Source organism: Kryptolebias marmoratus, linkage group LG13 (genome assembly GCF_001649575.2).
Source record: "Kryptolebias marmoratus isolate JLee-2015 linkage group LG13, ASM164957v2, whole genome shotgun sequence".
In the NCBI taxonomy this organism is placed as follows: domain Eukaryota; kingdom Metazoa; phylum Chordata; class Actinopteri; order Cyprinodontiformes; family Rivulidae; genus Kryptolebias; species Kryptolebias marmoratus.
The window spans coordinates 20,964,662-20,990,152 of NC_051442.1; the positions used below are offsets into that span (position 1 = coordinate 20,964,662).

Below are 25,491 nucleotides of genomic sequence, written 5' to 3' on the forward strand. Positions count from 1 at the left end.
ATATAATGTTTTATGGTCCAGCTGTGGCTCGGGAGATAAACTGGCATTTATCCCTGACTTGTTCCATCCATATATTTAATTCAGCTGTGGAAGGACATACAACCAAGTGGTTTAAATGAGCAATCAATTACATTTTTTAAATCACACAAAATGACATTATTATTATTATTATTATTATTATTATTATTATTATTATTATTATTATTATTATTATTAAGAATTATCTCAGATAGTATAGGAGAGTATGATTGGTTTAACTTAGTCTCTAAAAGTGTGCTTGTATGAAGGTGTTTACATCACAATAACTTAAAAAAAACCCTTTTAGATTCTTCTATAAATCTGATTACCTCTTCACTGTGTCTCCCCCAGCATTCTCTGTTTTGATTGTAGTATTTTAACATCAATTACCTAAAATCGGTTTCTGTGTTATATACAGAGACCGAGGACTTATGTAATCATTTCTCAGTAACTGCACGTAACAATTGCTCATGACTTGCCCCTCACTTCCCAGCAAAAAGAAAAATGAGTATGTGTTGTTTTTGTTTTGCTGAGTTTCCTGGGAAATTGAGTCCTTGGTAAACCCCCTCCTTTAGTTCCCCCTCCTCTTGCCTCCACCCCCACCCACCTTCTCTTTACCCGTATAATTCCCCTCCTTACTTCCAGTAATCCAGGCCCTTGATGCCTTCTCCTGAAAACAACCTGCCTTGGCTGAAGGAACGAGGTGTAAAAACAGAGTGATGGAATGATAGTAGCTGAGCAGTAGAGAGAAAGGAGATAGATAGATCTTGGCTTGCTTTACTTTACTTGTTGTGTAAGAGCTGGTTGCCACCAAAAAGAATAATAGTGCTGTTCTTCTCTGTGTGCTGAACACTCCTACCCTACGGCTGTGAGCTCTAAACTCAACAACAAGTTCAGCCTCCAAAGGTTTCTCTTTCTCTCTTCCTTCTTTTCTCTACCACTCACTTGCCCTCTCCCACCCTTTAAAGTGCCCTCTGTTTTTCACATTTTCACTCTTGTACCTTCTCTTGCTCAGTGCCTGTCCCTCCCTTCATCACACTCTGCCCCCCCTTCCTTTCCTTTCCTCACGCTCTATGCATGTGTCTCTGCCATGTGGTTGACTGTCCCTCTTCCTGGCCTCTGCAGTACGTGTGCTACATGGAAAAGAAGACACTGTGGTGCGCCTATTGGGTTGGCCTGGGGATCCTCTCCTCTGTTGGCCTTGGCACTGGCCTGCATACCTTCCTCCTTTACCTGGTAAGACAGATTTTCTTCAGAACAAGTTGCCTACCCCTTTAATACAACAGATGTTCACTTTCCTGTGCGTGTTTATGACGCAGCTCAAACCCAAACACAGCGGATGATGGTGGTGCAGTGACGCAGGTCTGTAAAGGGACTGTTTATGTTGTTGTTGTTGTGTTGTTGCTAAGGATTTGATAAGAGCAAACGTTTCTAGAGAGGTTGTATACATTTGCATATAGTATGCATTTGCGTGCACTTGCAATTTAGAGTAGTGTGTAGATGAATAGGCATTATGGTAGCCACGCTGTTTTGACAGGCTGACGAAGAACAATTGCACTCACTGACCCCTCTCACTGAGTGCACATGAGGATAAAACCACTCTCCCTCCCCTATCAGAGTTCTTTCTTCTTTCTCTCCCCCCATTCTCCTTCTCCACAGTGTTTTGCTCACTCTCTCTTTCTCTGAAACTCCCTCCCTTTTCTTGTTTTCCTTATTATGTCTATTCTCCACTTGCATTCCCATTTTTACTTATCCCCTCCCTTTTCCTTGTTTTTCTCCACTTCCTTCAGTTTCTGTGTCTTAGCCCGGGGATGTAGAGGGGCTGTTAGGTCTGTACTTCTAATACCAAAACATCTGCTGGTCCCCAAACATCTGCTTGTCTTCCTTGCTCCCAGTCCATCTGTCAACAGGGAGTCTACAGTCACACTCTGGTGTCCCTGGCCAGTGGAGCTGAACTGGAAACTTTGAAATGCTTGTCCCTCATTCTGCTGTTTTTAAAAGCCAAGCTGTGACTCTCTTAAAGGTAATTTGAGAGTTTTCTAATCTCCCTTAGAGACCCAACTAATTTCTCTGAAAGGTATTGAAGCAGTTTGGCACCATCTAGCGAGAGTGTTTGCTACTGCAGGTTGCGGTGTCACTGAGTTCATGTCAGAACTTGATGCTCTTTGCTGAAGCTGCTGCTGTGCAGTTCATTTAGAGATTGACAGATATTGCTTTTGAAAAACTGATACTGAGCCAGCTGTTTTAGGGCGTATTCTAATAATATGATGTTTTAAATTATTTTGTTTATGTAGTAGATCTGAAAAGTGGGTATTTTCCTACAAATAAATATCTTGCATAAAAATCACTCGGTCATCTTGCTGAATCATCTAGTCGGTTACTGATTTTTTATTGTGGCAATGAGAATTAGCAAACTGATTCAAAAACTTGACATGTAAAAAGTGCAGACCAGCAGCCTTGTCAGTCATTACATTTACATATTAGAATAAACCAATTTCTTAAGTTTGACCAAAACCAGACATTTAAAATACTTGTAAATCATTTTGTCGGCCTTAAATATTGCTCATTTGCATTACTTAAAGTAAGACAAACACATCTTTATAACTTGTTTGAAAGCGGAATATTTTTCTGTATATAAATATTTAAAGGCACTAAATTGTCTGAAGCACTCTTCACAGTTACAGATTCCTGTTGCAGGCTTTGGACCTAGAGGTAACTGGAGAAGCTGATACACAGGAAAAGAGAAAAATCTAAAACAGGCAAAACCTAAAAGTTGACACCACTTATAAAATGCACAGAGCTGTAAAGCTTTCCTTTCTACAGCTCAGCATGGTAATGATTTTCCACCAGCCAAACTGTTTTTGACTTGTTTTGGTTTGTGACATAACAGGTCAACCACAGAAGACCCACAGGTAGCTTAAAGCACAGGTGTCAAACTCCGTTCCTCGGAGGCCACTCACCTGCATGTTTTAGATGTGTTCTTGCTTTAAAACACCTGCTTTAAATTAATGACTTGTGGACATGCTTCTGGAGAACTTGTTGTTTTGGTGAGGAGGTAATTAAACCATTTGAATTAGTTGTGTTGAAGCAGAAAAACCTAAAACTTCCAGGACAGTGGCTCTTGAGGCCTGGAGTTTGACATCCCTGGCTTAAAGGGAGCGTATTGCCAACTATATTTGCAGAGTTTCTGTGGTCAATAAAAAATTCTTCTCCCATGCTTTTGTACTTGGGCAGCAACAGCAGCTTTGTAAATTGCCCTATTCACACTATGATTGTTACCCAATCTAACTGCATGGAAATGTACTGAGTGTGGCTGCTGTGAAACAATGTTACCACTCCCTCTTCTACAGACACATCAGTAGGTGTTGGGCGTGACATGACCTACAAATTTCAATTTTTATGTTTAAAAAAATATTTTACTTTTGTGTTTTTTGTGGCCAACATTATTTATTTAGTTGTAATGTTTGTCATCTCAAGCCTTCAATCAGCTACACGTTTCAGGACTCAGTTAAGGTTTCTGTGACATCCTTTTCTCAGCCACTGCTCCTGTTTGACAAGTATTTCATGTTTAAAACATTTATCTGGTTCATCATTTGGAATAGCTGTTGAAAGCCTACATAACTACAGTAACTAGCATTGTTCAAATTTTTCTGTGGATGTTTCAAATCCCACACCCAAAAAAATCATCTCAAAAAACTTTTACCACATCTGTTATGTCATGGAGATCCATTGGTATGTCAACTTATAACTAGCACACATGAGCAAAATATAGACCAACGGCCAAAGAAAGTAAGCCTTGAGCCATCTCAATCCAGCCCTTGACATCCCCATACAAAAAAAGAACAGAAAAACTTGAACTAATTTTTAAAAAAACAGGACTTTAGTAATGATTCTTGAGAAAAGCTGAAAAACAACGTCTAAACTGGTGCTTTACTAGTTTACTAAAGAGACTGCTTTTTGATTAAAATTGGTCCGGAACATTCCTTTGCCAAATTTTTATTCTTTGCCATCATTTTTTGTGCAATTTTTTCCCTTTGCATTAAGTTTATAATCAAATTACCGGTCACAGTGGTCAGTTCACAGGCACCAGGTTTAATAGGCTAAGAGAATATTGTTGCATTTTCACAGAGCGTGCAACTATGTTAAAGAAAAAGCCCTAAAAAGGACTTCCAACATATCTGCCTGAAATAATATTTATACATAGCATTCAATAATAAAAAAGAAAAGAGTTGCAGTAGCTTGGTGGTCAGTTCTGTTGTCTCATAATCTTGAGACTGCGTGTTTGAGCCCAGGTTGCATCAGGAAGAATATCTGGTTTAAACAACTGCCAAATCTTCAATGTGAATTTGCCTGCTTTGGCACCCCCTGCAGATGGAAGCAGCTTAAATAAATAAATAAACAATGTTAAAAATGCAACAAATATAACTTTAATGTCATGCAAAAGAAAGCAGTCCTCTTAGTGTCCATTTTTGCAGATATGTGATGCTGTTTATAACTGATGTAGATAGCATGCTGTACCTATGTTTCTTTTAAATGTGTGACCTTTTGCTACCAGTAACTATTAAATATGTCCTTATAGAAAGAAATGTTGTGCACTGGTGAACTAGCTGCTAACAGTGTCTATAAATCTTTGCTTATAATTGTTAAAATGTTCTGCTCATGTTGGAACAAGAACAGTTGGTGAGGTGTTGAACAGTATTCAATAAAAATCAAGGTACTTTTGACTGGTTTAAATCTAACTTCACTGAGTGTGAAAGCAGAGAAACTTGTTTTAGAACAATTCAGTACAAGCCACAATATACACAAACAGTTAAAAAAAACAGGACTGCTTCAGTTTTTGCTCAGTACTACAGGAAAATGCTAGCTAATGTCAAAAAATCAATTGCTCAAAATTTTTAGATTACTTGTATACATTCGTTCAATTAATGTTTTTAGTTTATTTAAGTAGTTAAGAAAAATTTTACATTAAATAATGTCAACTAAGTTTTACAAAGTTCATCAAATCTTACATTATCTTTGATGTATTTGCCTGTATTTTTTATTTAATTGTGTATTTAAAATGCCTAGCAACAACAACAACACAAGATTTATCTACCTTTTTTAATCAAGAAAAACCTTTGGCCTTCGAAACCCTCATATTAGTTGACCACAAAATTTCTATAAATTATGCAGTTTTACGCAGAAAGAAAAACCTGAACTTCTTGATGCCAGCCCTTTGGGTGTTGGCCTAGCTCTATTTGTGGAAGAAATCATGTTTAATCTTATATCAGCTTCTTCCTTAGCAGACAAAGATTAGTTCCTGTGTGAATTTGTACATTTTTGAATTCTGACATGGTCTTTCTTGGTAAAGGTAAAAGAGTTAAAGATTTAAAGTGATAAGTGAACACCAAGAGAGGGCCAGCAGGCTGGTTGCTCTGTTTTTAGTAACTAGGACTAGATGTAATTAGGTCAAACAGGTTCAGACCACATGCCAAGATGTCCCCTCAAACCTATTACTTTAACACATGCCATTTGCATTTTGAAAAAATACTTAACTGCGGGGAGTTAAACATGTAGGTGTTTTTTAGAGCTAAAATGTAATGTAATGTAATGTAACTATAATTTCAAATTGACCTCAAGATGCTTGTAACTGGCCTAATTAATTACATCAGTAGAGGGTGCCAGTGGTCTGAATATATCAAAAATCAAAACCCTCTGTGTAAAATGCATTTTAGAGTTAATGTTAAACTGTTATCTAGATGTCATACATGTGATATATATATATATATATAACACATTGATATGTGTTATATACTTGAAGGCTTTAACTTAAGATTTATATGATGCCTCTTTTCTAAAAAAAAATAAAATAAATGCTTGAATTTTCACAACATGTCTCAGCCTTCTGCAGATTTACTAAGACAGATGAAGAAAACAGTAAAATTCAAAACTGTAGAAAAACAACAACAACAAAAAGCATTACATTAGCAGGTCTTAATTTTTGTGGTTTGTGAAGATCTGGAAAGGCGTGAATTATAGTCATTAAGTTTAACTGCACAGCTTTTTTCTCATGATCTTACAAATGGCCTCATCTCATATGTTCTCCTACATTTCCAGCTGTCACTGTTGGTCCTGTTCCTGGTTTGTTAAAATAATTTAATATCTTGTAGGAAACAAATGTCTCTTTCCCTTCACATACTGTAATTATTTATTTAAACTTTTTTCACTAACGTGGTGGTGAATTTGTTTAACTAAGCACGCTTAAATACAATGTTTCTGTTTAAATTTGAGAAACTGTGATGAAAAGCTCGTAGCAGTGAGCTTTGTCTTGTTAGCAGTATGTGACATGTGACCACACTTCCCATATTAGTGGCACACATCCTTTGTAGGTGGCGGGAAGCAGTGAACGTTATCCTTTGACAGTGATTCAGAACTACCAGCAGAGGGGCTGTCGAGTTATGTTAAACCTTTCCATCAATGAAACAGAGCAGAAGTGGCAGCTTTCCTGTTTCCTGACATGAGGAACTGGTGCCCTGTGTCCTCTCTCTGTGTTTTCATCCTGCTGAGACGGCGGGAGATTATTGTACATGGTTCGGAGTTGGTTAATGGAGAAAGATGAACTGCTGCAACTCGGCCGTAAAGGAGAAAAAAGACAGACTTGGCACATCATCAAGTGTGTTTTATCCAGCTGCTCTGAGAGAGGGAGTTGTGGGTGGTTGCTTACAATACAGTCCACGAAAACAATAAAATCACACAGGAAAATCGAGGAGACATAATTTCAGCTTGGTCTGTGGAGGGCAGCTTTGTTTTACATGTACACACATATGAATTTCTGTACCTATTCAGTTTTCTGCTGCAATGACTGCTTAGTTCATATTTTAGGAGGCACAAGCATTCATTCTAATTGATCATGTTTTTTCGAATATTTGTTTTCTAATGAGAATTTCTGTCATGTCTCTCCATAAATCCTCTTTTTGACTAAGAAGGGGTTAGCAGTGTATGTGACTTTTGAAAACTTGGTAATGCTGTAAATATTTTAGAAGAGAGCTCATCTGAGTCATGCAACATTAAATTACTTTCAGTAATGGCTGTTGCCATTAAGTCATTATGGGCAGAATGAAAATTGTTGTGCTCCACGTTAAATCAACAGAAACAAAGAATTAAGGTCATTATAATTGAACGTGCACACATTGCTTTAGCAACAAGGATAGTCTTTTTTTCCTATCCTCCTGTTGAGTTTGAGCAGTTTTATGACTGAGACATTTACATCACAGACAGGATCTTTCCATGAACATATAGGTGACAACAGTCACTGAGAAATAATGGGTGAGCAACAAATTTAACTGTGTGTCAGACTTATGATTTACAATTCCCCCCCCCCCCTTTTTCTTCAAAAAGTAAACCAGTGGCTTATCTAAATAAAGGAACATTCTGTAGTTTTCTGTATTGGGTTTCTTTTAGGATTGCTAGATTATAGGTTGCAAGGGAGGCTTGACTGTTGACTGTTGGCAATTACCAAAAGCACAGCCTTAATTATAGCCAACTATCACTCTAAGTGATGAGCAGGTCTAAGAACGTGGCTTCCACATGCTATTCCTGCATCGTTGTTAGGCTCACACTTACGCACCTCTATTTGGGTCCTCACAAGTCTCTGAATCTGTTGCTTTTATCACACATTTAATGTCTGACAAAAACATGTAGGTGAAGCAAACATAATCATGTCACGGCAGGGTATTGGTCAAAAGACTGGTATGTACGTATGTGTATGTCTGGTGCTATACAACTCAATCTTGATCACTAAGTGGCTTTGAGTGACAACTCTCTCTTTTATTCAAACTCAAAAAAGACACCTTCAAGTTCATATCGACAGAAAGGGGGTTGCTTTATTTGAATTGTGACTCAGTTGTTGCTGCTTCATATAGCCTGCAGGCTCTGCTGCTAAGTAGGATTAGTGGCTTAGTGAGGTAACCTAAGGTTCAACCTGGGGCTTTCAGTGACACATAGGTAGGTCAGCTCTTACTATAGTGTATCTCTGTAGCAACTTGTGCTGGAAACCTAACCTGTTCCAGTAAGAACATTAGGTTGAAAGCACGGCCTACTGGTCTGTCAGGGGTGAGAGTGTTTCTTCTCTTTTCAATCTTTCTTATAGCTTAGGCCTTGTCTCTAGATATTTTTAAAAGCAGGATTCCAGCCTACTCCAGTCTTCCCCCTCCCCTTCTTGTGTTTTTGCCACCCGAGTGAGGCTGATGGCTGATTGCTGCAGCTGCAGCACCTGGCTGTGACTGATCTGGACTTTTTGGCACCACTATATAAGACTGAGCTGAACCACTTTTCCTTGTTGAACCATTAACGTCACTTGATGAAGTTCATGTTCACCCTCCTTTGTAATCGCTATGTTTTTCCTGATGCTTTTAAGTTTATTTAAACTTCTAGTAGATTCCTCTGAGTGTCCTGCCTTTGTGTTTTGAGCTCTGTTTCTCTGGTTCACCTCTCTGTTTTCAGCATGTAAAAATACCTTTATCTGCCACTTTATTGACCTTATGACTCTGGCACTGACCTGCTACCTGGATCTCCTTTACCTTCAAATTGACTGTATAACCTGTTCAGACCAGAACAAAGACAGCATGAAAAAGTACATTGGGGACTTACTTGCTGCTGGCATTTTTCAGCCCTCCATATTACCCTTGGGTGCTGGTTTTTGCCTTTGTGGTGAAAAAGGCAAAAACCAAGACAATTCAACCCTGCAATGATTATTGAGGTCTGAATCAAATGGTGGTAAAAAAACAAAAACACAACAAGTAATCACCTCCATTAACAAGTTCAGTTTTTGAACATTGTGCTAAAGTTTTTTTCTAAACTGGACCTCAGAATTGCCTACCATCAAGTATGCCTACCACCATTAAGACCTGGTCAGGACATTTTGAGTACCTTTCAGATTAACCAACACCATCTTTCAAGCATTAGTGAACCATATTTTGAGAGATTTCATTAACCTGTTTGTATTCTTTTATCTGGATGACATTTAGATTTTTTTCAGAGACCCTCAAACAACATCAGACCCCTGTCCTTTCAAGTGCGGCAGCAACTCCTAGAGAACCAACTCTATGTCAAGTCCAAGAAATGCAGGTTCCTTGTCTCTTCTGTCTGTTGGGGTACATCTTTGAGTGTGGTCAGGCAACAATGGACCCAGAGAAGATCAAAAATGTGGTAGAATGGCCTACCCCAATGGCACACAAGCAACTACAGCATTTCTTGGGTTTTGCCAATTTTTAACATTGATTCATCCAAAACCATAGTCAAACTGCTTCTCTATTTACAAGTCTCACCTTCATCACTCAACCATTTGTCTGGCCTTCTGAGGCTGAATAGGCAGTTCAGAGACTAAGGAAACTCTTCCCTTCTGCACCAGTCCTACATCACCCGGACCCTCAGAAGCAATTCATGCTAGAGTTGGAGCTGTCCTCTCTCTCTGATGGCAAACTGCACCCCTTTCTTCTCAACAACTTTGTACATCTACAATGTGGGTAACACAGAGCTGCTTGCCATCAATGTGGCTCTATAGCAGGGGTGTCAAACTCATCTCTCTGGACTTCATCAGGAGACTGCCTCCTTCCGAGGCTGTTCATTATATCCCCCTTACCAAACTTCAGTCAGCCGTTGACACTGTTTGACTCCCAATTATTCATGTGTTAGGCATACATGATCTCCTTTACCTCCTTTCAAAGCCTCCCTGGGATACAACCTTTCTTGCTCCCCATCCTGGAAACTAAAGTGGGCGTACCCTCTGTCCAACACCAACTGCGTTGACCAACACCAACTGCGTTGATGTTGGTGAATCTGGCGCCAAACCAAGGCATCTCTAATTTGCACCACTGACCAGAATAGATGCATGGCAAATCGCAGAGGACCCCAGCTTCTCAATATGCAAGCACACCTCAAAGAAGCTTCATTGTACCTTTTGAGATTGAGTCAATCATCAATTCCTTGTCTGTTCACCTAAAGCTTCCCCCTTTCATGAGGGTAAATCCCACCTTCCATGTCTCCCAAGTAGAACCAGTTGTATATAGCACTTTGTGTCCTCTGGTCACACCCCCACCTCCTGCCCGACTCATTGACAACCACCCGGCATACACTGAAGGATCCCGGATGTTTGTTGTAGGGGTCGAGGTATCCAATACCTCATTGACTGGGAAGAATTTGGCCCATGGATCCCTTGTTCCTTCATCCCAACCTGATATCTACATTCCACTGCAACCACTCTAACAAATGCCCTAGTGGGTTACTGTCAGGATTACAGGGTGTTCCAGACTTTCCCCTCTCTTTCTTGTACAGTTCCTGCAGTTTGTTGCTCCTGTCCACATACTCACTGAAATTTTGGTTAGAAGGGCTTAAAGATTTTTATTTGAGGTTCAGAGGTATTTTCTTTCATTACCATCAACATGTTTTTGCAGTTTATGCCAGGTTTGCAATGTCTTTAAAATCACTGCCATTGACCTTGTGAAATTTGTCTAAAATTTTAACCGTGCAGCTTGAGTGTAATAAAAATTTTAAAAGTTTAAAGAGTTCTTATTAGTTTTTCTTTTTGGTTATTTGCTGCCGTCAGAACTGCACCTTAAAAAGTAAGGTTAAAACTGTCTTACACTGTGCCAAAATACCTTGCATTAACTAAACACACAAATGTCATCATTAAGTCTGTTTGTGCTGTAAAGGTGGATAAGTGATACTGATTGTGTGAATAATTTACACCTTCAAACAGTATGCAGATTTTGTTTCCTAATGTTGGCTGCAGCAGTTGTACTGCTTTTACCCTCTATTATTTGTAAATGCTCATGTTTATGGGTTTTTTGTCCAGTATCGATGAGAGTTGTTTTTCAATCAAAAGTAGCTCTTTAGAAATTGCACATTTCTACAGAGCTAGTTTTTGTGTGAACCTGTTGTGTAATAAGGCAAGACTAGGTGGTGACTCTGAGTCAGAAAAGCAGGGCTCAAGGTACAATCATCTCTCTTTCACAAAACAAGAGAATTGATACATTGCATACATGTTACCCAGAAGAAGAGTGACACATCAGGATCAAGTTCAGTAGGCCTTTGAGAAGCTGAAAAGGCGCTCTTGACTCACCACTTGCTGGCCGTAACAGATCTCTCACTTTAACTTGAACACCTCTTAAGTTCCAATTGAAGCCATTCATTTTTAACTATATCTAGATTGTGTGTCAGAGCTTTGTCACATATATTTGATTCTTTAGTTCCCCTGAAAAACAGTATTACTTACATAAAGTATCAATGCGCAGGTTGGGACTTTTACACTGGTTAATTAGAAAGCTGTGGTTGTGGGGAACGGTGCCTAAGTTTGGGTTCAAATGCCGAAACTGATCTTTTACTTCCTTTGGCAATAATAGATAAAACAATCTTCCTCATAAGATTGGCGACAGGAATATCTTGTGACTCACTCATCTTCACCAAAACCTCCTCAAAGATATATACCACAGATATCTCTTAATGAGAGTTGTGTGTGTGGTATTTCTAACGGGTTCTGAGTTTTATCTGTTTCACTTCAGCCTTTCGGGGCATGTTGCTGTCAGTTTGTTGGAAGCCCCAGGAGTCATCTTAATACCAAGTACAATAACTATTCACTGCAAGACTTACACACAAATGCACACAAACAGCCCAGAGGAAGCAGGTTCTGGGCCAAAGTGGGTTTAGTGTGTTGCCAGTTTATAATTGCGCCAGCAACCCTTATGGAACCAGCCAAACCTGACCAGACCGAACCAGAGTGCTGCTGGCAGACTGCTCATGTAGGATTTTCAGGTACAGGCTTTCTATAGCATCAGGACCAGGTCACTCAGTGCTTTTAAGGTACTTGTTGAAGAGTCTGTAAAATATCATTTTCTTCCTGTTCAGGACTTAAATTTTACTACTTGAAAAGAAGAAAAATTCTCTTCAGCATGAATAATCTATAATGTCAAGACATTTGAAGGAAATGCATTAGTTTCAGTAATAGGGTTTACATGTTGCTTATTTTGTTCAAATAAACAAACATAGTCTACTGTCATAAAAGAGAGGATTAATAAAATAAAATAAAAAGACAAACAAGTAAAAATAATTAATCTTTGTAATAAATTTGATCACATGCTGGTTATTTTTTCTGAGCCTTGCAAAATTTAGGCAACAGTGTCTAAAATTATGTTTCTCTCTTTCAAAAAATATGTACTCCATGTTTAAGGAAATTTTAGCTTGTGATAATAGGATCCTGCATTTAAAAAAACAATAAGCACACATATTTCTAACACAATGCTCTGAGTTTAATTAATTATCAAACTTTCCTTTTCTGGATGCAGTGTTAGCATATCTATTATTACCCAAAAAAATCAAAGTCACTTTTATTTTTATAGCACATTTAAAAAGAACAAAAATGGCCATGGTGCTTTACAAAATAGTTAAAAACAAATAGGAAAAAAACAGGTCAAATAAATTGAATCAAAATAAACATAAAACAAACCAATACTATAAAATAGGCTAAAATTCAACTAAAACAAAACACAGTTAAACTGTAATAAAATGGAATCAGTTTTCTTTTTCAGAGTATCATCTGTTGAACTTTTAGGGGGATAGAAAGAATGCGTCTGTCTGCTGGGGAGTGATTACAGATCATGAAGTCATATGGTGAAACCACACGGATAAATCACCAGAACCAGCTCCTCAAACCTCCTCACAGTGTGTACTTAACCACCCACTTCTAAACACCCCCTGCCCCTCCTTTCTGTCTCTGCTCCATCCATGCCCTCGGTCCAAAGTTGTCTTATCTCCCTCTGAGATCCAACCAGGGATTCTTCATAACGAACTAACCTCTAATGTTTGTCCTGTGTTGCCTTCAGCAGTCTCCCACTGTAAGAAGTGGTTAGCAGGTTATGCTAGCTGGACCATGTCTAATGTGCCTAAATGACCCTTGACGACCACAGCGACCTGTTAATGACAGGACCATCCAGTGGTTGTGGCCACTGAGAACTGGTCAGTTTATGGTCACCCAAAGTCACCCAAAGTGGTTTTTCTTTTTTTCTTTTTCCCCCTAGTTTGACTTACAATAAGCCACACCAATTTGATTTTCTTCTGGGATTATTAAAGTACCTTTCAAGTTCAGTATTTCCACAAGTTCCACAAAAATTAAGCAAGGAGATCTAGGTTCAAATCCAAGAGTGATGTTTATTGCTCGCCACTGAAAGGGGAAGGCAGACGATAATGTTTTTGCCTGTGTGTGTTTGACTTTTACAAAAACGCTTCATAAATTGCTTGATGAATTTTAATGAAACTTGCAGAAAGTAATCCTTGAATGTACATCCATAACTGATTGAAGTTTGGAGTTAACCTAATTCAAGATAGCTGCCATAGCAACTGGCATTAAAAAACACAAACATGGCTCTAACACAGTCAGTTTTACAGAATCTTCAAGCAAAAGCTAACAAGCTAAAATTTAACTTGAAGCTGAGACTGATCCCCAACACATATTTTAAGTGCTAATAGTTTCTGAGATCCTTGTTTAAAATTTTGGCATTGATTATTTCTGTTCAACTCAGTCTACTTGTCAGCAAAATATCTCATTAACCACTGGATTCTTTTCATGAAACTTTAAACAAAAAAAAAATCATTGGATGTGCATCTACAACTCATCAACTTTTGAAGCTAAGTTAAGATGGCCACCATAGCCAACTGACCTCAAACAACACCGAAATGGCTATGATTCAGTCAGTTTTACAGATGCTGAGCTTAAATTTGGTGTGGTAGTAGCTGAGACTCATTCACAGCACACACATTGAGAATGACATCTTGCATGTATTGTATGAGATCACAAATAACATGATTTTCAAGGTTTGACCATAATGTCATTTCTTAAAATAAGATGATCTTAGTTTAAAACTCTGGCATGAATAGCAGTAGGGGATATGCATTCCTTCAAGGAACGCTACGCTTTTAATTATGTTATAGGAAAAGTGTATTTATGTGGTCAATTGTAGTTGAAAAAGAATAATCCACATACTCGCTCAGGCTGGGACTGTATTCAGTTTTGGGGATTATTTTTTTCAGTAATACACAGATTTAGCTTTTCTTTGGTGACATGTGTTCTAACTGACACCCTCAGCTCTGTAGTAATACTACGACACACACTGGTTGCTCACACATTCTTTGTTAGTGAGTCCTAACAGTTTGTGTCTTTGTGTGTCATTGTGTCAGATAAAGGAACTTTAGATAAGTTTTTGTAGCTACCAACATCATCAGCATAAAACAGATATAAAGAGGGGAAGTAGATAGTAAGTTATTTCACTACACATAAACCGTCACCATGACTTTGTTGACAGTAAATTCTGTGTGTGTGTGTGTGTGTGTGTGTTATTGTTAATCATTTACCACATTTTTCTAGGTAAGGGGTTGAGTTTTATATATTTGCTTGTTCCTGTCTGTCATCAAAAGCGAAACAAAACCACACAGAGGGCAGCTACCTGAATGCTAAGCTGCCCAGACGACATAAGAGGGCTGTATTTTTCCGCAACGGCTAGAAGCAGTGACACAGCATTTTGACAGAAAGGGGGGTGAACGAGAGAGAGCAGGTACTCTGAGTCACGCAACATGCTCTTTTGTCAGGCTGTCTCTGTATGTGTTTGGTAAACACACACTGGGAGGTGTGAGGAGCATAGTTTTTCCTGTCTATACAACTGTTGTCATGATGAGTTTGTATGCTTGAGTTGTGTGTGTGTGTGTGTAGGACAGACTGATCCCACTGGAGAGACAGTTGGGAGGATTTTGGAGGAGTTACCAGTCTGACTGGATCAAGGCTGGGAGTTTCTTTATGTCTCCCTTTCAATTGGTAATATTTTCCAATTTGTCTCCTGCCTTTTATAATAACTGTTCAGTGTTAGTGAAAGTGTTGATGCAGATGCTTATTATAATTTTCTGAGGAATCTGTATCTGTTAAAGGAAAATGCACATTTCATTGAGAAGTCAGTTGCAGTTTCCTGTTGCCTAGCTCACCACTGACCTGACCTCCCATGTCCAATCCTGTCCTGTCCTGTCTCGTCCTATGCCGTTTCGGAAGTTGCAGCCCCACCCTAGGTTTGCCAGATTGCTTTGGTGCTACATTGTGTAATGCCAAATTGCCTCTGTGCGTCACTGGGAGCACCCTTCCTACACCCACATACACTAGTGTAAACACACTGAAGAAACACAGTACAAAGTGTTTTTATCTAGCAGCCCATGCCACTGACCTGCCTTTATTTACAAGGATCATACTAACGGGACTGTTTGATTATCATCTCTGTCTTTTCATTTTTGTTTTGATATGCGTCTACTGTAAAATGTGTTTTTACAGAACACTTCTTCCAGACTGGTTCCTGTTTAATGTAAAAGTTAATCAAATATTGTGCTCTCAGATGATGTTCCTTATTGTTTAAATGAGTCAGTGTGGAATGACTGAAAGAGCTCTTTGTATAAAACGTGCCCTTGTTTTTTTAAGGAACACAAACTGCAGTAACTGAATTAGAGTTGTCAAAACAAAATAATAGGCAACTGCTCTACTATTTTATTTCTATTTTGGCCACCAGGTAAAGTCTTCACATGTTGACTTTTATGCTTCTCACTGGGCTACTACTGTTAGAGACTCAATGTTGTTGTAAAATAGGTGAATTTTCACTTGCAGTCTCACTCAAATCTGACACTTAACAAACCTGAGTGTCAAGCAGATTTGGGACAGTTTTTAAAATAATAATTATTTTTTAGGCCTACAATAATGTAGGTGTTGTACACTGAATTATTTGAGATATTTTGGAGACTTCCTCACAAATGCTATTCACAATATGTCACCAACAGTTGTAGCCCAGGGAAATACTGACTTCTTAGGAAATTGAGCAACTTTTCAAAATTGTTGCACCAAAAGAGACTTCACTTTGAAAAAAAAAAAAAAGTATTCAATCATTAACTATTAATTTACTGAAAGTGTCATGATTGGTGGAAAAGGAGGCGAACCCAGAGCGCAGACTCATGATAAAAAAAAAAAAAATTATTTAAAATAAAAGAAAGCCCAAAACAAAATGCTGACAAGGCAGCAAGAAGAAAACTAAATACAAAACAAAGTAAATCCAAAAACTGAACGGACATGGGCAGGAAACGAGCAGAACCAGACATCAGGCAAATAGACAACAAACCAGCGAATAAGTGGAGGAGATGACCGGGTTTTCAAGACAGAGGGTAATTAGGAGAAGTGGGCACAGGTGAGTGATAACGAGGAGCAGGTGGAGATGGGTGCAGCAGGAAAACAAGTGACTGACTGAGGAGAGGTGGATAATGACAGGAAACAAAGACACAAGGAACAAGAACTGAACTAAGACCAGACTAAACAAAGGTAACTAAATAAAATAAACTCAAACTGAAACATAAATTGAAAACCCCAAATCCTGACAGAAAGCCTAAGACAATAAAGAAACTAATCAGGACATATCAAAGACAGTTAAGATCAAGGTGTACATATGCCTCATTTAGACAAAAAACACATTACCTTTTATCTAAAACTAAACAATTTTAAACTTTTTTCTTTTTTTAAGATGTTCTTTTGTGTTTTTGTTTTGTTTCATCATAGATACACATGCAGCAAAGGCCACATAACTTTAGTCACCTGGAAACAGTGGGGGACAGTCAGGTCTAAACAACTCGGCATATTTTCATTTTCTACCGATTTAAGATGGGTGAATAATTTTACAGTGTGTCACAGATAAGTGAAAGTTAGTTGCTGTACCTGATTGTTTCCATTTGTAGCTTTGTGTTCTAAAGTAATTTATCTGTTGACATTGATCTCACATTAAAAGGTTTTAAAAGGGTATGATTTGCATTTTTTGGTAAAACACTAACTTAATCTTATTCGTGTTGTAGTTTTGTAAATTTACAAGTAGCCGGTTTAACTTCTATTAAAAGAAAATCAGAGGAAATATTATTTTTATGTGATGAAACAGAATAAGGATTCCATTTCCATTTAATATTCATGTGACCACAGTGTAGATATTGGCCCACAGATAAATGTCTTTATATTATCTGTCAGTATTTGACTCAGTGCTGCCTCTTCCCTTCAATGCTAATTATGAAGGGGTCTTCCTCTGACTCAAAATACTAACAGGAAGATTTTTTCCCACTCAGTTTTAACAACCTTTTACCCATTTCCTCATTTGCATTTTCTTCATCTTTCTTATTGTCAGTTTGTTCGTCTTTTGTTTTATTATTAGGGACCGCACATTGCATTGGTGACCCTGGCAGCCTATGAATGTGGCTCTGTGGAATTCCCTGAGCCTCCCTATCCAGACCAAATCATCTGTCCCCAACAGAAAGCACCAACATCCGGAGCTGATGCTGAGCAGGTGGGCGTGGAGGCTGTGGGGGCAGATGGGATAGTGGGGTCAGCGGCCCTCCAGGGAAGCATCTCTCTCTGGGCCATCATCTCAAAAGTTCGCCTGGAAGCTTGCATGTGGGTAAGTTCTCTTAGCAACAAACATATCAACAAGCTGTAACCATACTGTGGATAGTGTCACCTAAACATGTATCAGTTTGCATCTCACCCAGATTTCATCCAAACAGTGTTTTAGGATGTTTTACTAGCCCTCCTAAAGGCCTTTCCATACTCCATGAGTATCATGAAGTCAGCTCTCATCATGGTTCAATGATGGAAATTGTCATTTTCCTTGTCTGTCCCTTTGCAACTCAAGGCCATGGCTGAACTTTTTCTCACACAAGTATTGTGTGAATGTTTAGAAGTTGTTGTAGAAGGCATATTTATGCAGAAAAGCTGGTGAGCTTTAATGGAGTCATTTTGCTTCTGCTGCTCCACTGAGAAGCAGCTGGTTGAAGCTGTTAGAAAATATAGCCGTCTTTACAACTGTCCCAGCAAAACCTTATAAACCTGTGAACTTAAAAAGACCGAACAGTGACACAGACGGCTTTTCGTGACTGTGGTGGTCGGGAGGAAGTGTGCCTCAGGCGGGCAGCGTAGGGATACGTTACCTTCGTTTGCTCATTATTGTGCACCATCATATTTGAAAATGCCAAACGGCATGTACTGTCCCAGTCGGTTTAATGAACACATCTGGTCACGGTAAGGCAAGCAAAATTCTGTACAAGGACAAGAGAGTAGAGAAGCCGATGGGAAGAAACCTGTTTTAACGTTGTAGGAGGAGGGAGGAGCTTCCCGGGAGTTCTGAGCTGAGTGTCTCGTGAACGATAAAAGATGTGCGCAAAAATGAACGGCTCACAACCACATGACCGCAAACCGACTTCGTGACTTCTTATGGAGTGTGCCGGAGCCTTAAGATTTTAAGCTACAAAGATCAGCTCGCCCATGCATCTATTTATGTTTACTAAGTGTTGTTTTATGAAAACATTCAAATGTCTGTAATAGAGACCTTAGAGACCAAAAGGATGGTCAAATGTTCAGGAATTCAAAATAGCTAAAAGACTATAATTATTTAGTTAGTTAAGATACAATTTATGCTTTCACACTACAGTAAAACATGGTAAAACATTCATTGTTTCCTGTGCTTTTTATTAACATTAAAATAAAAATGTATATCTTATTTCAAGCCCCTCTAACCTTTTAAATGTTAACGTCTCATGTGTCTCACTGCATACTTGTACTTGCAGTTCTCACATCAGTCAAAAAAAAGTCAAGTTAAAAATGCCGCAAATTTACATTGGGTACAAATGTACTCACTGAGAAGTCATTTACTTGGAAAACCCCAGTTCTTTACTATGAATTTCCACCAAACCGCGTCAATGGTTTCACACATCTAAACCAGTTCCGTAGCTGCTAAGAAAAAAATGTTTTCATACTTTGATCTTTTTTTAGGGGCTGAACATAAACATTTTCTACCACTTTACAGAACAATATGTAAAAATACCTTGTTAAACTTTAAAGTTTAAACATTCATTTGAAAATTCTGAACTAAGTGAAAGAGCAGCCTTTTATTGTTACATTTAGACTAGACCTCTGGTGGTTTATCAGTGACTCACACATGCCAGACAATGGCTTTTGCTTCTTGCAACAAAGGCGCATAAACTAAAAGAAGATAGGTTTCCTACTGATGGAGAAGTCACACTCGGTTGCAGATGCAAATGTGCATAGACGCTTTTAACGTCAGTTCGCTTTTCTTTTTCCTGTCACAGAAAGGGAGAAGTGTAGAGCACTGAGAAAGCTGAGCTTGCTATGTGATTTTTTTGAAAACTATTATTTGTTATCTGCTTCTCTGTTTTTCATAATGTGGAAGGTAGTGAGTTAAAGGGGAAATTTGTGTTTGGTTACTTTTTTCACTACTTCTTCCTTTATGGGAAACAGCCAGGCTGCTCTATATACTGTAACCGGCCCTCAAGCTTCCGTAGAAATGTAAAAAATTAACTATGCGTGCACACACACACACACGCTACGATCTAAGGAGTGTTACCAAAACTCTCTGTTTGTAGTTGTTTCTGCCACCCAATCCCCTTGGATTCACCCCCACCCACGAGCCTCGTCAGCTCTACAGTTGGAAACACCTGTTGCACACAATTTCAAAGCGCCCACGCCAACATTTCCCCTCCTCCTGCCGGCTCTCTACTTATGCTGGTGATGAGATTTGAGACAGTCCCCTCCTCCTCACAACCTCTTCTCCTCCTCTTCCCCACTTTCCCTTTCCTCCTCTCTTTTTTCTTTTGTCTTTCTCTTTTTTCTCTTAAAGTCCCCTGCAGCAGATCCTCTAAGTGCCCCTCTTCAAACAGCTCTACGGTGCAGGTGGACAAATTTCATTGCCCTCCACACAAACACTTGGAGCTGCACAGTCACAAACAGAGGCAGAACTTTTGAATGGAACAGCTGCCAGAGAGATTAAAACACATCTCCATTGTGAGGGGGGAAAAGGGAAGATTTCATCAAAGAGTACAATGTTTACAAGAGAACACGGAGTCCAGATTAAAGATGATGTTTGCCAGATTTGAGGATAGAACCGCCTCTTTACAAAGATTGTTTGGGCTTGTTGTGGCTGCCATGGTTGCTAATTACACGCTAATCATCTTCAAGCTCAGCCATCAAGAAACCTACAAGTAATGTTCCTGTGATTAGTGAGTTACAGGCTTCTGAAAGAGATTTGACAACAAGTTCATATTCATTATTGTCACTACTTTCTGCATTGAGGAGTGTTTAGTTGATGATTGTCATCAGACATTTGTGATCTCTTATTCTAACTCGCCATAACTACATCTTCTCATCTCCCTTGTGCCCACACTCTCCCCCTTGTACCTGGAAACATTAAAGTAATGAGCAACTTCAAAAACACAGCATTTCTTGGAGGCTGTTTTCATTGTCTGAATCTTTCATCCCCTAACTCCCCCATTCCAACCATGCTCTTATGTTTTGGCAGATGAACTTGATGAACAAACTAGTAAGTTAAGATTTTATTTCCCTCAAATCACTTCCATTTTATTCTTCTTAAGCTTTTTTACTCAAAAAGGGTCCAGTACTTTATGGTTATAGCTTCCTTTGACAGCTGGACTATTTAGTGGTGACTTTCTCCTGGGCATAGGTATAATATGTTCCCAACTGTTAGACAATCTGTGAGATTTTCACTCCTTTAAATCTGTTCTGTTTCTATTTCTATTTAAGTGTTTCAGTTGCACAATCTAAGGAGTCATGCTGTGAAGGCTTCTTTGGGTTTTGATATATTTGTTGTATCCAAAATTTGCTCATCATTATATTTATTGCAATAATTAACAAACTTATAGTCAGCTTGGAGGTGACATATTGTGGTCTTTTTTTCACAAGTTGATACATATTATGAATATCTCAATAAAATGCTCTAAATACAAAGAGCTGCACACTCTGACCCCTCCTCCCTTTTTGTTTTTCTTTTGTTATTTTTTTCTGCAGCTGGTGTTAAATGATAAACCAGCCACTAGGGAGCACAAGCCAGTGTATCTCTCATACTGGTCCCAAGCCTGGGTAAATGAGTTGTGTCAGGAAGGGTAAAGCACCTTTGCCAAAACTAACATGTGAGTTCATCCAAGCAACACCATTACCTGATTGGTCGAGGCCCTGGTTAACAACGACCACCACCAGAGCTTTGGGACAGGTATTAATCTCTTTTACCATGACGTGGATAGGAAGAGAAATGGAATAGACGAGGAATGAAAGTCAGCCATAGAAAGACAGAGTCCATGTGTGTGAATGAGAGGGAGGCAGGTGAAACAGTGAGGCTACAAGAAGCAGAGGTGACAAAGGTGCAGGACTTCAAGTACTTAGGGTCAACTGTCCAGGAAAACAGGGAGTGTGGTAAAGAGGTGAAGTGGAGTGGATGGAGAAAAGTTACAGGAGAAGTTTGTGACAAAAGGGTGGCAGCAAAGGTCAAAGGAAAGGTTTACAGACAGTGGTGAGACCAGGTGTGTTGTATGGGTTGGAGACAGTGGGACTGACAAAAAGACAGGAGACAGAACTGGAAGTGGCAGAGCTGAAGATGTTGAGGTTCTCCTTGGGAGTGAAGAGGATGGATAGGATTAGGAATGAGGTCATCAGAGGTACAGCACAGGTTGAAGGACTGGGAGATAAAGTTAGAGGCCAGACTGATGGTTTGGACATGTGCAGAGGAGGGACAGTGGACATATTGGTAGAAGGATGTCAGAGATGCAGCTGCCAGGAAAAAGACAAAGAGGAGATATATGGATGCATTCAGAGAGGACATGGACATAGTTGGAGTGAGGACAGAGGAAGCAGAAGACAGAGTTAGATGGAGGAGGATGACTCGCTGTGGAGACCCCTGAAAAGGGAACAGCCAAATGAAAAAGAAGAAGAAAATGTTCAGTAATGGATGAGAGACTTTACTTCAGTTACTATTTTGTGGAGTTGTGTGTGCCTTCAATTCAAGTTAAATTTAATACAATTTAACTTTACAATATGGCTCATTTACTCAAAGCTTTCATATAAATGAATGAAAGCAGCATTATTCAGAATACATTACATTTATTCAAAATAAGTGGAACTTTATAGAATCACAAACACAAATACTGAGCGGATGGCATATCACAGCTTTTACTGGACAAACGGATTTGAAAAGTTGTCACTTGACTTAAAAATAGTTTACTGGAATTTTTAATGTTGATTTTGCAATTTTTGTATTTTGTACTGAGATTAATACAAATGTTTGTTGGTATCGAATGCTGCCTTATATTATTTGTCTTACTGGTTGCTGCTTATAATTTTTTTGTCTTGAAGATAAGGATTTTCTGAACTTCAACTTATTTCACTGACAGTTTTGTCTCTGCCATCTTGAATTTAATTTTAATTTGAATTGTGTGTGGGTGTGTGTCTTTGTGCTTGGTTGAACAGGGTGCTGGTACAGCCTTAGGGGAGCTTCCTCCATATTTTATGGCACGGGCGGCAAGGCTGTCTGGTACTGAGCCAAATTATGAAGATTACCAGAAATTTGAAGAAATACTGGACCAGACTCGGTCTGCACAGGTGACAAATTTGCTTTCTCTTAAACCCCTTTTTTCATTTCTATTTCCTCCTCTGCCTTTCCTTACTCCACTCAATACTCATCTGAAAAATTTACTCTCACTCTTTCTCATTATTCAAGTTTTAGCTCTAATTTCTTTTTTTGGGGGGAGAGGGGAGGTAATTTGCTTTTCTTTTATATTTTCCAAATTAGTCAGTGTCTCCTCATTTTGGCATCCTATATACACCAAACAATACCTCCACACATATGAAGACATACATTCCTTTCAACTAGTTTTTTTTTGTTCAATTTAATCCATTAAAAACACAATAGGTCTAGAAATCAGGAAAGGTATGAAAAATATTAACATTTTGTCTAAAATACTAAAACCCTTGTCCTATACACACAACACACACACATATATATTTACATCTTTGTAAAAAAAAAATTATTTTATTATTTAATTTCTCTGTCACATGTTTAACACATTCTACTTTGCAATTTCTGTTTTACATGAAAGAATTTCTAACAACAAGCTGCAAATCTACACAATTTCCCCCTTAAATAAACACAATTTTTTATGTAAATGATCATCTAAAAGTCACACAGTGTAAAGGTTTATGACATAAAATTCATGTGAACTACTCTGAAAATTTGGAGATTAGACCTGTTTTAGACAGGCAGTAATTTGCTTTGATCTTGCCGCCACTCTGACTAGTCGTTAGCTCAGTTTGAACTTGTCTTCGTCTGTCAAACCCAGGCCATTCAGAGAGCTAGCTACAGCAGGTAATATGTTTTGTTCATAACCTTTACACTAACTCCCACTTCAAATAAAAATCTGAACTATCTCTAAAGGAGCTTTTAATTGTGATGATAATTTTAAAATATATTTCAAGTTAAGAGGGATCAACAAAATGGCAGCAGGACCTCTATCCATTTAACATTTTGTATAGTCTAGAAGACTATTTAGATAACTTTTTCAATGTCCTGATAATGAAAAGATAAACATTTTCCAGTCAACGTGTTTTTTTGCATCACTTTGAAACACAATAGTCCTAATTTTAGTGCAGATGGAAAAAGGCAGTTCTAGAACATCCTGGTCAAAAATAACTGCAAAGTTTCTCACAGTATTACTGGAACCCTGGGGAATCCCATAAAAAGTAAGTCAATGGCTACACATTTTGTTCCAAAGGAGATCAGGTCCATAGACAACAAGTTCTGTCTTGTAGAAATTTAGAAGCTGAAAATTTTAATAAATCCATACTTTTATGTCCTTGTCTTTTTATGTCTCTTTAATATATGTTTGAAATTTATTTAACTTGCTGAATTCACCAGGCACCATTAATAAATAAAGCTAAGTATCATCAGCATAACTATGGACATTTATTCTATACTTTCTTATAAAATGACTTATTGGAAGCATATAGAAAGTAAAAAGAATTGTTCCAAGCACTGAACACTGGGGAACTCCTTGACTAACTCAGGAGTCCATCAATCCAATATCCAATATCATGTTCAAGCCTCTGTAGTGGAATACTGCGATTATCTGTAATAAAATGTAGCACTGAGATCCAATTAGGAGAAGTATAGACAGAAGTCCACTGTCTGAGGCCAGAAAATAATCTTTAGTAACTTTCACCAGTTTCTTTTCTATGCTACGATGAGCTCTAAACCCTGACTCCTTATGATTTTTTCTGTGCAAATAATCACCCAGTTGTCAGAGAACTATTTTTTCAAAAAATAAACAAATGAATTAAAAATTGATAAAAATAAGCAGTTTTTAGAGTTTAGATATGGGTAAATAATTTGCTTGGACTCCTTAATCATGAGCATTTTTTAAAGTACAAATTAAATGTGTGTGGTATAAAACTGTAGTAAGTTTATAGTTTTTGTTATTAGGTGTTTTTGTATTTTTTTGTGCCAACTTGATGTGTTAGGTACATGGAGTTACACTTGCTTAAATGCTATGTATGTATAAATTTAATTAGTTGAATGAAATTAAACAAAGAAGCTAACCTCTTCTGACCTTACCTTCTTTTTCAGAGAGGCAACATTGTCAAGTGACATACACATTAAAGTTTTAATACTGTTAACTAGACAACCAATTGGGGGAAAATAAAATTTTGTTAGCTGCCTTCATTGGTACAAGACACCTGAACAAAGAATACCAGAAAAGATTCTTCCCGCATAACTACAGTATTCTTTGATAAACACCTATTGTTTTCAATTTTTTAAAATTCTCTGTAGTCCAGTTATGTAAACTCAAAAGTCAATAAAAGGGTCAAGGAAGAGAGGGCTGTAAGAAAAGGCTGCCACTCTCTATACCACATTTAAGAACAAGGTCTAGAATACAATGTAGAAAGTTAGTAGCCCTGTCCTTTTTTGGGGTAAAGCCAAATAAGTCTAATACAGCATTAACAGCTTTAATTAGGCTATTAGTTGCATCATACACATGAATATTAAAATCCACAATAATGAGAATGAGAATGTTTATTGGTATTCAATAATAAGTCAGATAAAAAGCTTGAAAAGGGATACAGAAACTCAGACTAAGAGTCAGGTGGGTGATTTACCTAAATGAGTGGTTTTACTAGTTTCCCTTTTGGAAGAGAAAAAGTAAATGTCACGTACTCAAAAGAATTATAACTTATAATTTGTCTAGAAATAATCAGTAAACTGACTGTATGATAGCAGCTTTTTAGCCTATTTTAGGAATGTGAAAACCTTTAGAAACATAGTTACAAGGATTTGACTAATCTTTATTAACATGATTTTCCAGTTGCTATCAGTTTTCTGTAAGACAAAAAAAGTAATGTGATGATCAGTTATCAAATCATTAATAAATCCTATTATAAGTAATTAATCCTACTAAGTAATAATAAAAACAGTAGATCGTTTTATCATTATTATTAATATATTTAATATAGGCTGTGGACTTCATAGTCAGTTTCAGTGGAAAAGCTGCAGAGAAACCTACTGTATAAGAGTAAAACTCTGCTCACTGGTCTCAACT

General features: G+C 38.1%; 1 pseudogene; it reads left to right on the top strand.

Annotated features, from left to right (window-relative positions):
- Positions 1-780: 780 nt before the first annotated feature.
- The window catches only part of LOC108246182, a 45,484-nt pseudogene continuing 20,773 nt past the window's right edge, over positions 781-25,491 (top strand).